Source organism: Tyto alba, unplaced genomic scaffold (genome assembly GCF_018691265.1).
Source record: "Tyto alba isolate M040663 unplaced genomic scaffold, T.alba_DEE_v4.0 Super-Scaffold_17, whole genome shotgun sequence".
NCBI lineage: Eukaryota > Metazoa > Chordata > Aves > Strigiformes > Tytonidae > Tyto > Tyto alba.
Window position 1 is genome coordinate 7,509,110 of NW_024881279.1, and position 13,003 is coordinate 7,522,112.

The window sequence follows — 13,003 nt, forward strand, 5'->3', positions numbered from 1 at the left end:
GCAGGACCATGGCCAAGTGCTCCTATTGACACTGCTTCTCATCTCAGTACAGGTGACAGGCTTCACTTTAAAGATAAAATGGGGAAATGTGGAAAACATTCAAAGCCTTTTTCTAAAAAGCAAGATGGAAAGCTGAGTGTCTGTGAAACTACATAAATGAGTATATATACTCATTTAGTTAGGGAAAATCTGGAGAAATATTTTTTGAATCTTTCTTCTAAAGGAATTTGGTGAGCTTTATATGTATGCATATTAAATCTGACTAGAGGGCACATCAGTATAAAAGCAATGCCAAAATTCCCCCTTTAACCCATCACCAAAGGGCACTGATGCATGCAAATGAATACTACCCCTTCTTTTACGGTCCACATCTGTTAAAAATATTAAAACAGGCAAATTAAATCCCAATCTTGTCCTGCCTTGTCTTGTGTTATTGTCACATGAGAAAACTCCTTTCCATATGTTTTGCCAATTTTTCTACTCCCTTTTCAGCACAATGTCAGAAATAGCAAATAAACAAAAAAGAATTATGCCAAAAAAGAAAATGAACAAAAAAGAAAAATAAACAAAAAAGAAAAATGAATCTCTGGAGCGATAAGTGCATATGGCAGGGAGGGGGAGGATTTCCCTTTGCAAAGGGACAAACAATCCTTTCAAACATCTTTAGCAGCTGTTATGTTAACACACACTTAGTATTATCCTATAATGATGTGGTGAAAAAAATTGCAAGGCTACAGGGCACATCAAAATACATCAAAGGCTGAAGAGTGGTCATGGAGTGCAGCTTCCCTTTCCCTAAATTACAGGGGTGAAGAAATAGAGCCATTTAGCTTTTCTGTCTTGTTTGGAACAGAAAGCTGGATGCTGGCCAGCCCTACCCAGTTATGATATAGGGCTGGGCAGGGCATCAGAGAAGGGCTGAGAAAGGGCAGCTCTAAGGAAACATTTTTTAGGGATTCATAAGGAGACATCTTAGGGATTGGCATTTCCCATGGGTCTCCTGCAAAGGAGAGACCCTCGGCTTGCCAGGCACAGGGGAAGAGTGGGGGGAATCTGCCCGAACTGGGGAGGTGTTGCTCTGTAGGGTCGTATCTGTAGGGATGGGGCAGTCAGGAGGGCAGTGGTCCCTTTGCCATTACAGTGACTTTTCACACCAAAGTCCTCTCCCACATAGGGTTAGGGGAAAGGAGTAGTTTTGGAGAGACAAGGGAGGTGGCCTGGGGGGGAGACCTGCAGTGGGCAGAGTGTGCTGTGGGTGGAGATGCAGGCTGGGCTGCCCGCACTGGAGGCCAGCTCTGTAAGCGGGGACCATACTGCTGGGAGGATGATGAGCTGCAGAAAACCTCTGTGGGTGCTCCTTGGTTTGGTCGGGAGCTGTATTTAACCCCAAGCCCTCGCACTCAGTCTTTTCCATGGCCAACTCTGTCTGGCCATTTGCCTCACCCCTGAGCTTGGCTTCCTCAGACATCACTCATCACAACAGGCTGGTGTGGCCATCTCTGGGCTGTGTCTGTCCCTGTGAGGCTCACCAGAGCAGCTCTGCTCTCCTTGCTTGGCACTGCGGGACTGTGCCCGGTGGGACCCGCATCCTGCTGAGCATCCTGCCCCACGTCACCCTGTCCCATCGCCCCGGGCCACGGCTGAGCCAGACAAACACAGAGAGTGAGACCACAGAGTTTCCAGCTATCAGCATGGGACATGGGACAAGGCTGGCGGAGGAACCCCTGAGAGGACAGAAGGTGCTGGCGGCAGCGCAGCTGGATGCGTTAGGACACAGACAGATGTTCCTGTAAAACTCCTCTGACGTCAGTGGTGTTAAAAGGTTTTGAAATACATCTTTGGAAGGAACCAAAGGCAGATGCTGTGGATGAGAGTGGGTTATTGTTTGTACTGTTGTTCTTTGAACTCTGTAGATCTTGTACCCCCCCGAAAATGCCCAAGGGGATAGGGCAGCCGGGCAGGGAAGGGATGGGATGCTGCTAGCAAGGGGTACACACACCATGCTGCAGCTGCAAGTGTGAAGAGGCTGCCCAGGTCACATAAACAGCTGAACCCAGAGGAACAGAATGGGCTCTGTCCCTCCTCCCGTCTCCAAAGCAGAAGTTAAACAGAGCTGGGCTCCTGCTGCCACAGAACCAGGGAGCCAGCGGCAGACAAAGGTCATGGGGGCGAGACGTGCGTCTGGGAGTGGATGGGTTTCTGGCTACTGGCTGCTCCTTCTTGTAGCCTTTGTGTGTCAGAGCCTGGCTGAGGTCAAGGTGACCTGGGTGTCCTCGACACTGGTGGCAGCCGCGGGGAGAGCAGGGCTGGGGACAGTCCCTGGGGAGAGATGACACGGGAGTGCCGCTCCGGCCTCATGCGAGCCCAGACGCTGCATGAAGGCTGGCCCAGCTCTGCTGTGCACCAGCAGGGGCAGGTAACTCCTACCCCCAGTGTCTCAAGCTGGGGCGGGGGCATCGTTTAAGGTACCATAAGTGGAGGCTTCTTCTGAGCTTTTCCATTTCTGTCCCCGCTGCACTTGCAGAGCTGAGCTAGAGCAATGCTGGAGGTGCCACGGGGACCAGGCATCCATCCTGGCATTGGTCTTCCTTCCAGCACCTTCTGAGCAACTTCAGCCTCTCCAGCTATGAGGGTGCTGGCCCACAGAGGCAGGCAGGTAGGGCCCATGTCATGGGAAGCCAGGACAGGTGGATGGACAAAGGGTCTAAGTTAGGAAGACTTGCTCTTCCCAGACGCCTTTGAAAAGCAGCCCATGAGTTCAGCAAGAACAGGGAGCTTTTGCAAAAGGTGAGAAACTGCCTTTCAGCAGTCACAAAGCCATGGCCAATCCCACGCTGGGACAAATGAATTGTTTTAAAAACAGCTGGGTTTATTTTTAGGGTGTGAAATAGTTGCATGATGCAATTGTGTAAAAGAATTGAATGACCAGAAACAGTGCTAAGTACCAAACTTGCCTGCACACCCTTGCTTTTAACTGCTGGGAGCCTGAAAGGAAATTGAAGTGATGTTACTGCGTAGACTATCTGCCTCCCAAAATCCAGAGGTGGGATGGATGGTGTCTGTAAATGCTCTGACAAGAAGAGGATTCATCAAGTGATGGTGGGCAGTTACTGAATTCCTGGTTGGAGCTGCACTACGGGTACCTTGGATTTCTGTTGGGAAAAAAAGACAGTGAGAACCTGCTGTAGCTTGAGGATTTCTTGTAGCCCTTACACAAGAAGTATTTCACCACTTCCTGTTTCCTGACGTAAATTCACTGCTCTTTTCCAGTGAGGTGCATTCATTGTTTGTTTCAAGGAAAACTTGTTTTCTTAGTGATAGGAATCTCCCACCAGCCATCACACTTACAATACATTGTCTGTAAAACATAGACACACCCTTTTTCACTTGTGCCTGTGACAGCAATAAGCAAGATAGACAGTACCGGGATGTGGATCCCGCTGCCTGTTGCATCACACTTAAGGAAATCTGTTTTCCAGCATCCAACTATCACTCCACACTGCACAGGACTGGGACGCTGTCTTAATGACTTTGCATGCCTTGATGGTAGCCACTTCTGTTAAGCAAATTCTCAATGCCCAAGTCAGTGCTTGATGCCTCCCGGCCACCCAGGCTTCTGTCCACAGGACAGTGTTCATCCCCCGCTTCGGCTTTTATCCGCGGCCTGGTGTGGCAAAGCAGAGCTGAACACAGCAGACACGAGCTTGGTCTTTGGTGTTTGAAAGCCCTGACATTAATGCTGGTCATCACAGTTTTATATCACAATTTATTACTTTTGTTTAGCACCTGCAGAGATCCCAAATGGATGCTATGCCCTGTACATTTTCAGTGATTACTGTAACAGCTGGTGCACTTTATTCACTCTCCTGGTCTTCTCCTCCTGAATACCCCTCTTAAATTTTTGGCCGTTGCTATAGTTCTGCAAATACCAAAGAATAGTTTGCCTTGCCCTTTGAGTGGACAAAAGAGCTCTGGTATCTGTGTGACAACAAAGCTTTTGGCAGCAGGAATAACAGCACTAGAAATTAAAAATAAAAGCAGATTATACAAGAAAGGGATTTAAGGGAGCTCATCCTCAAATTCCTGCAATTGCCCAAGAGGACCACTGGTGTCTCACAAGCTATTTAAAATATCTTTCACTAAACCACATGCCACAGAAAGAGAATTAGCAATAACCCGTATGACTGCTCATCATTTGCTGATATAATCCAATGCTATAAGTATATTGCCTGGGACAAGGCAGCCAAATAGGTTTTTAATTCATTGCCATCACCAAACCAGTAAGAGCTTGCTGTTTTTAACTGCCTGCCTGCCAGACTTTCTAGTAGCAGACAAGACTAGAAGTGATAGTTAAGAAGCAACCTGAGGGCTTCTAGGACTGGCTACAGCCAACCAAGCAAGCAAAATCCCTTCTGAGCTAGTCACCTGTAGCAGGGAAGATGGGCAAGAGAACCTGGACATCAACTTGTACCTCCATTTGGAAAAGTGTATCAGCAGGAGAACGTGGATGCCCACCTACAACGGCATTTATTGTACGCTAACTTTAAGGACCAGTCTCACCTTTACCATAATGAAATGCCAACACACTATACTGCAAGAAAAAATCTTTTATTTTGTCTGATAAATAGCAGGATGCATGTCAAGCAGACAATAAGGTCCTTACAGAGTTATCGTTAATTCACATTTTTGTGGGAAGTTTTATGAGGACGCTACTAGTTTCTATAATTTTTAACTTCTGTCAAAGAAGTGTGTGGCTTTGGTACAGGACTCATCAGCGACTAGTGTTTAGGTTATTACTAAAGCAAACAGAAAAATCTCTGCCCATAATTTCCAGAGGTTCAATATTTACAATAGATTAAAATGGTCAGCTGCTATCTGAAGAACATTTTTTTTTATTCCAGTGAAAATGAATTCAAATTTCACCCAAAGTTCTCTAATGATCAACCCTTTCAGTATTTAACATTTCTTGTACCAGTGATCTTCTGAAATATATGGTTTCTTAACCAGATATATACATATAGACTTTTTATTATGTACATTTTTACTACATATATACTTTTATTTCACAGATACAGATTCTTAATATACATATAATCCAGAGTTGTAAAGCAGACCCTGGTTTAGTAATAATTTTAAAAAAATAGTAAACAATTAGAAACAGGTTTCATGTTAAATTTTATTCGGGGATTTTTCTGAGTTTGCCTCAGATCTACATCTTTATATTCATAATAGGAGGAGAATCTCTTTGATTCTTTTTTCTGCCTTGTAAAAAAGTATCAGAAAACAACCTCTAACAAAAGTCTATCTAGGATTACAGAAAGCTTGCAGCTCAGTCCACTTGTATCTTGGATAGGGGTTGTCCAGTGGGAGCAAAAGGAAAGACCCTTGTCACAGAGTTGACAGACAGATTAAAAATGTACCTGTTCACAGGATGAAGTCTTAGATTAAAATGTCCCAAAATAATGAAGGAATTTAATGATGTGCTTTTATAAGCTAAGTCAGTGACTGATTCCAGTTCCACATATAGACACCTGCAGAATAGAGAGTCTAATGGAGGAAATGTTTAGAATAAATGGAAGAAATTAACTGGAAATACAAAACCAAGATAGTGAACTTGTCTGATATGCACCAGATAGGTATAATCCACAGTATCTATGAAGGCAAGTGAGGGGGCAGCTCAGCTGCAAGCCTCTTCATCTCAGCGAGGTTAGCACACTCTGAAAGCTAACTCTCACCTAGCCTGGTTTCTTGATGGAATACTAAAGCACCATATTTTTGACTCTGGAATTTGTGTTTGAGAACAGCAACCTTCCCTGAGGCACAGCTGACATTTTTATTAGTCTTAATCAGACCTATCTCTTAATTCCTCTTCATTCTTTTGAGTTTCCATTGAGCTTGGTAGCAGCTTGCCTTTATAATTTGATCTATTTCTTTCAGTGGTAATACTTGCCCCACGATTAATTCAAGTCTTGAGTGATAAGATCTAACTCTAAGCTATTTGACTTGAAAATGAGAGCAAAGCTTGTCATATTTCACTTGTGTAACCTTAACCATTCCTTTCACTCTCGTGCCAAGCAGACATTTTCTGTGACTGACACTAGACTACCTGCATTTTCCTATCAGTCCATATATCAAAGGAAGCCTCTCATTCTCCAGCTTCTGTTTCATTTTTTAATAGCCAGCCAGTTCTGAAATAAATCCCCACATCCACACTCTCTGGGGTTTCTACATTAGAAAGCTTCTGCACCTTCTAACTCTACAGGGAATACTGCACTGCTTGTTGCACTTGCACACAGCCACAGCGCTGCTCTTCAATCTGTGACTCACCATTTTCCCTGGAAACATTATTAGACCAGCCATGTTTAGGGTTTTTTAACAATTTACAGCTTTTCAGCTGGCTTCACTGAAAACTGGGGTGAATCTAAGCTCAGAACAGTACAGAACAGCAAGAACATCACACCCTTAGGGCCACGCTAATCACTCTCCTTACTTCGAAGCAGAAAAAAAAATGGTGGATTCCAGATTCTCACTTACAGCTTCTTTGGTTGACATGCTCTTGCCTAAATCTGCTTTAAAAAAGTTTCTTTGATTTCTGAAATAACACTAAGCATTATTTCCTTTCATTCCCCTCTATTCAAACAGCAGTGGCAGCAAGACCCAAATGCAGTATTTAAGCCTAGAGGACAGGCTCTACTATTGCCTTGGTCTGAGTCACAATGGGCAGAAATGTTTGGTGTTAATACAAGGAGAAACACAGTCATCAGGTCCCTCATCTCCACATTCTTGTAGTCATGCACAAGCAGCTCCAAAGCAGAGGCCTCAGAGTGACACCAGGGAGGACTGCAAAGCTCTCCTGGGCACTTGCCAGTGATGTGGACAGCCTTGGCCTCGGCTTCCCATCCAGAGGGTTTTCAGATGTCTACAAAGAAAATATGGACACCACAGGCTGTGTCTCAAGTTCGCCCTACACTTCTGGGAGATCCTCGGAGCAGATGGCTCAGGTACAATATAAACATAGATATTCTTATGAAAGAAACCTCCAGTACCTCTCCATAGTGCGCAACTTTTGCCCATTACCAGATGCTTTCAGGCAAGAGTTCAGGCTGACAAGAACAAGTGAATGAAAGGAAATTTTTATCCGTAACAATTCAAATGAGGGAGTGAATGCCTACAGCACCATAACGCTATCTTGGTTTTGTCAGCCACAGCTATGCAAGGAGATGCAGCATATTCCCACAGAAAACCCTGGCAGACCACCAGGTTAGACCTCCCGAGGTTGCCTTCACTCCACACAACTCCACGCAATGGGCTGGAAGAAGGGGCTGGCTGTGGTCCTCCTCCTCCCTGTCCCACTGCCGCATCTGTGCCGACTTCGCTGCCGTCCCTGGTTACAGCACAGCTTGGCAGCCGGTCGCTCCGGCGGTGACAAAGTCCTTAGCACACCCTTTGTTCCTGCTGGACTTCAGAAGCCGGGCAGGCTGGGACCACCTCCAGACCCAGCAGCTGATCCTTTCCTAGGAGATGACTATCACAAATACAAGCAGCAGCAAATCCTATAAACCCTTCACTCCTGGCTGCTTTGCTCCCGGCAACTGGGGATGGAAATCCGTTCACCATTCCCAACCAGCTAACACAGGGCAGCCAGAGCAAGAGAGAGCCTCGGAGGTGCCTCCACTTTTGGGGGATGTTAGCAAAGGGCTGCCAGGAGCTGAGAGCCCCGTTGAGGCAGAGAAATGTTGGGGATGCATCTCGTGCCTGGAGGCAGAGTCAGATCCTTAGAAACACAGGCTTTGCTTATTCCCCACCTTCCTTTCTGGCACAGAAACGAGCCGTTTTCTGCAGAAATGAGGGAGAATTTCAGGGTGACTCTGCAGGAAGGGGAGGGCTGGGCAATGCCAGAAAGGCTTCGAGGTGGGGCCCCAAACCACACGCCCGGCACAAGTGTTTGGCACCGGCTTGGGAGAAGCCCTGGCTGGGCGGGAGATTTTAATGCATTTTTGCCACCAGAAGGCAGTGGGGAGCTGCAGATGTGAACCGGGGATGTTCAGCAGGACCTTCCCCTGGGAGAAACAGCAGAAGGAGCCGTTCCCTCCGCAGTGCCTCTTGTTCAATCCCCTTTGCTGTCTTCGGAAAGCCCAGCAGATTGCAGTTTACAAAGACAGTCTCATTATGATTTTCTTTGGAAAATAAATGTGCATCCGCCTTTTTCTGAGTAATAGCTATGCAAGACAAGAAAATAAAACCATCAGAATGGGAAGGTGGGGATGGTCTCCTGGAGCTGGGATGCAGAAGCAGCCATGGGGCAGCAAATGTGCCAGCGGTGCTTTAGCTGGGAGCGTTGCAGCCCCCCCGGCACAGCAAGTGGTGTCCGGCCGGCACAGGGAGGGAGCCCAGCCTGGGATGAACGTGCCGGAGATCTTCTGGCCGCTCGTCGGGCAGAACATCTCTGTGGCTGCACAGGTCACCTTCCCGCCAGGCACGGTTAGGTCAGGGGAGTCCCCAAGGAGGGGAAGGAAACACAGACACCACTGTGGTTCAGGGATTTGAAACCAGTCCTGGCAAGGCAGGCAGGAGGGAGCACCACAGGCCAGGCCAAGCGGAGGTGCAAGGACTGGAGCTGCTGGTGATTGTAGCTTCTGTAAGGACTCTGGTGAGTTTGTGAGCTTAGTTAGAAGCTGGTGTCAGGAAACGGCTCTTAAGCAATTTAAATTTTCACCTGATTAATGACAAAATTACATTCTAACTGAGAAATGGACATAAATCCTCAGCACACACAGACCTACCCTGCCCTTCCACCTGCTGAAACCCTCCTGGGGTGAGCAGAGGCATGGATCACCCCCAGCACGGATCACCCCCTTAACCAGGGATTGTCCAGTACTGTTGTTGTTTTCGGAGGGGGAGCTAAATGTGCAAAGTCACTCTGCCCTGCAGCTCCAACATATGACCGAGTGGTTATTGGGAATACAGCAAGGGCACACGAAATCCTTGTTGGCTGGTTGCAGCCACCAGGGCCACAGTGCAGCTGTGCTGTGACCTTCCCTCTGGGCATGTGCTCTTCCTCGCATCCCACACATGGTGGGGAAGAAGCTGCTTCTAGGCAGAATTTTTCCCTGGAAGGGTTGTTTCTCAGAAGCAAGTCCCTTCAGCACATACTGACTGACTGAGCTCTTGATGGCAATTTAAGAGGTTGCCAAGCTCAGTTTGCCACCTGGCCATCCACCAGAAGATGCTGCTCCATAGCAAGGGCAACCGAATAGGACGTAGGTCCCACCTCAGCCATTCTGACTGATAGTGGAGTATTTCAGCACAAACCTACCATAATCAACAATTACACTGGGTGTTAAAGATTCAATTACACAAGTCATTCAAGCGTATCTACAGTTGTGCTGCTTCTGCTAATCCAGCTGAGATCAAACCATGTGTCTTTTAGCTGATTTGCGTTCAGCCAGGACAGGTGCCCAACTCTAACCACGTGAGCACGAACAAGGAAGCCCCACTGAGGGTGGCATGCTGGTAATATAAAGAGAAGCAGGGTCAGTGTGAAACCACATGTGAGATTTAAGTGAAAACAGTACAGAAGTGTAAAAATATAAGACTCAATAGCCAGCGTGCAGAGTATCAACTGCACCTGGGTTTCTGTCTTCCTTAAAAGAAGAGAGTGATGAGGGTTTTTTGGTCAGACACAAAGACCTGCCAAAATGACTGAAATATTTGCCTCTTGCAATCCAGCCTCTTCAGATGCAGGAGCTGATGATTGCAAGAGGGAGAGTGGTGCGTCCAGAGAGGTCACAGAGCTAAATGCTGCTAATTCCCTGTTTATTGACTTCAGCAAATTGGGATTAGGATGGGCCAGGGATGTGAGGTGGCCTTGTGCTGTTTACACGGCATGTCAGGAATGCAGCTGCTCTACCACGATTTCTGTATGTTTTTTTAAGGAGAGGAGGTGGTGGGGAAGGCAGGCAGCTGCCAAGGGGAAGCGCTGTGCTGCAGCCAGTTCAGATACCCCAGGGTTGCGTTTGGCCCCAGATGCCTGGCTTCTTGTGCTGGGCTGGAAGAGTTTGTGTCCCCTGAAGCCGAGGGGTAAGCGGGGTGCAGGTGGGGGGCTGCTGGGGAATCCTGGCCATGGAACCTCGCCATGCCCTGCAGCAATCACATGTTGGCATGTGAGAAGAGATTTCCTGTCCGCCTTCCTTCGTAGAGTCAGTCTGGATGTTGTCCTGCCCCTCTCTCCCCCTAAATAAAAAACTCATTTACCTCTTTCCTTTCTCCCTGTGATATTCTACATTTTAATGGAATTTCAGTTGCCATTAATTGCACCCAATCAGTCCGTCAAAACTTAAGACATTTGCAAACTTGACCACTGATAATTGAAAATGGGTTTTATTCTTCAAAACAAACAAGAGCTTCCTTGGCAAAATAACAGCTTACAAACAAACACACAAACAAGCCCTGAGCCAGACAGCCCCCCCCAGCTGGCCACAAGCAAGGCAGCCCTGACTCCCAGGGGGGGTTGCATGTTGCTGTGGGGACACTGGTTGTAAGGTAGTTAGCACGGAGATGGGAGCAGCTCTTGCCAATCACTGTTGGCTCCAGCTGATCTGAAACGTGTGAGCTAAAGTGGAAAGACTTTCTGTTTCAGCGCTGCGTTCTCTCTTTTGGCCTCATTGCTAATAACACTCACAGCCCCTCTCTGTGCCCTGGCTCTCCGCAAGCTGTGCAGAATGAACACTTTGTCCTCTGCACAAAGTTTTGAGCATTGTTGATGCACTCAGGCCAGTAAGGTGGTGGCAGCCTGTTGCTACTGCTGGCGGCTTTAGCTGGTTGGGGGATGCTGTGTTTGCATCCAAAGGGTAATCTGCATTTCCCTAGAGAGGGAGTAACAGCAGAAGCCTCAACACACCAGAAGGCATCTGACGTCCAACTCTTGTTGCATGCGTTGCAGCCATGCTCAGATAAAATGCCTCAAGTGTGAGACCCTCAGGGAGGACACAATTCTGGAGACATTTGAAGGTCTGTGAAAGAACTGGTGGAAAGGGGCACAGTGGGAACCAAATGGTGCCCAGAAAACTGGTGCAATGCCAAAGGGAGCCACGAAAGCTGTGGTACATGCACAGAAACCATGAGGATTTCCATAGCTCATGTCCAGATCAAACTTGCACCTACTGTCTTGTCTTGGGTAACTCTGAGCTTCTGGGTTCCAGAAGTTTTCTGTAAAGTTCCTGTTCCCAAGAGCACTTCCTAGCTTGTGCAAATGGTATCACGTGGATGGGTTATCTTCTACCTCAGTACTGTGTCTCCCTGTCTCCTCCCATCCATCTACTAGTGGTCTGGTTCTGGTTCTCTGTTGCTTTTTCCTTTTTCTACTTATCTGCCTCTTCCTATTACAATTAAATTACAACCACAGAATCATTAAATGGTTTGGGTTGGAAGGGACCTTAAAGACTATCTAGTCCCACCCCCCTGCCATGGGCAGGGCCACCTTCCACCAGCCCAGGTCGCTCCCAGCCCCGTCCAACCTGGCCTTGAACCCTTGCAGGGAGGGGGCAGCCACAGCTTCTCTGGGCACCCTGAGCCAGCGCCTCACCACCCACACAGGAAATAATTTCTTCCTCATATCTAATCTAGATCTGCCCTCTTTCAGTTTAAAACTGTCACCCCTTATCCTATCCCTACCCCTCTGACCAAGAGTCCCTCCCCACCTTCCCTGTCCCCCCTTTAAGCACTGGCAGCCGCTCTAAGGTCTCCCCAGAGCCTTCTCTTCTCCAGGCTGAACCCCCCCAACTCTCTCAGCCCGGCCTCCCAGGGGAGCTGCTCCAGCCCCCCCAGCATCTTCGTGGCCTCCTCTGGCCCCGCTCGAGCAGCTCCGTGTCCTTCTGCTGTTGGGGGCCCCCGAGCTGGCCCCAGCACTGCACGGGGGTCTCATGAGTGTGAAGTAGAAAATAACACTTCTTACATTCACATTTATTAGCTTTGACACCAGCAGGACTTTATTATTTCCTTTAGACACTTACACCCCCACTGCCCCATTTTGACAATGTAAGTGTATCTTTTCCCATCCTTTACTCAGGCTTGCTCTTCAGAGATGTCATTGTAAAGAAATGTGTTTTCCATGAAAAGCATTCCAGGGCACATGGACATTGCCCCGTACAGAGATTTGAACTTGCCTTCCCTCCTGCAGTTCAAAGTTTGAAAGAGCAAAAGTCAGCGTTCTCCCGCTGGTCATCTGCCTTGACTGCCTGCTATCTGTCAGTATGGTGTCACTAATGTCCTGCTACTCTGACCTGCTTGATTTTCCACTAATTTCTTGCCAGTTTTCCAGAAGAGAATGAGTTTGAAAAGATCTACTACTAATGTTTGAAATGCAAGGAGAGCGCTAGCGATGTGGCAATGCCCTGCAGAAATTAAGGAAGGAGGAATTCTTCGGAGATTGAGGTTAGAGGGAATTAGGAATGGAAAGTATTATCTGAAAGTGCGGGAGGTTTCTCTGTCTGATAACAGTCAGGGCAAGAAAAGTTCCTAAAAATACAATTATTCGAAGCTGTGGTTCACTTAGAGACTGAGGATTGCCTCTCACCTTTGAGTGCTGCATGTTCAGGCTCTGCCAGCCTCACCACACTGCCCGTTTTCTGCCTTTCCAAATTTACTGCCAAAATCAGAGAACAGTACGCTCCCAAGTGTTTATCAGCAGAACAAGGCACATCTCCTGCAGGAAAGCCTGAACACACCTAAATGGTTTTCCTTAACAATTTCATGTTTGCTGTGTGGTATCTGCCGTTCCTCTTTCATCGCCCCTGCCCTGGCACTCCATAGTCTGGTCTAAAAATACCACCTTCTTGGCTGCCAAAGCAGTTAAATCTCTGTGCATGTTTCTTCTGTTCCCTTTATACTTTTTTTTTTTTTTTTTTTTTTTTTCCTTTCTGGGTTATCTCTCTTGTATTGATTTTGTATTCCTTTTATCTAAGTTCAAACATCTCGAAAATCACAGCATAGCATACGCTTTTAG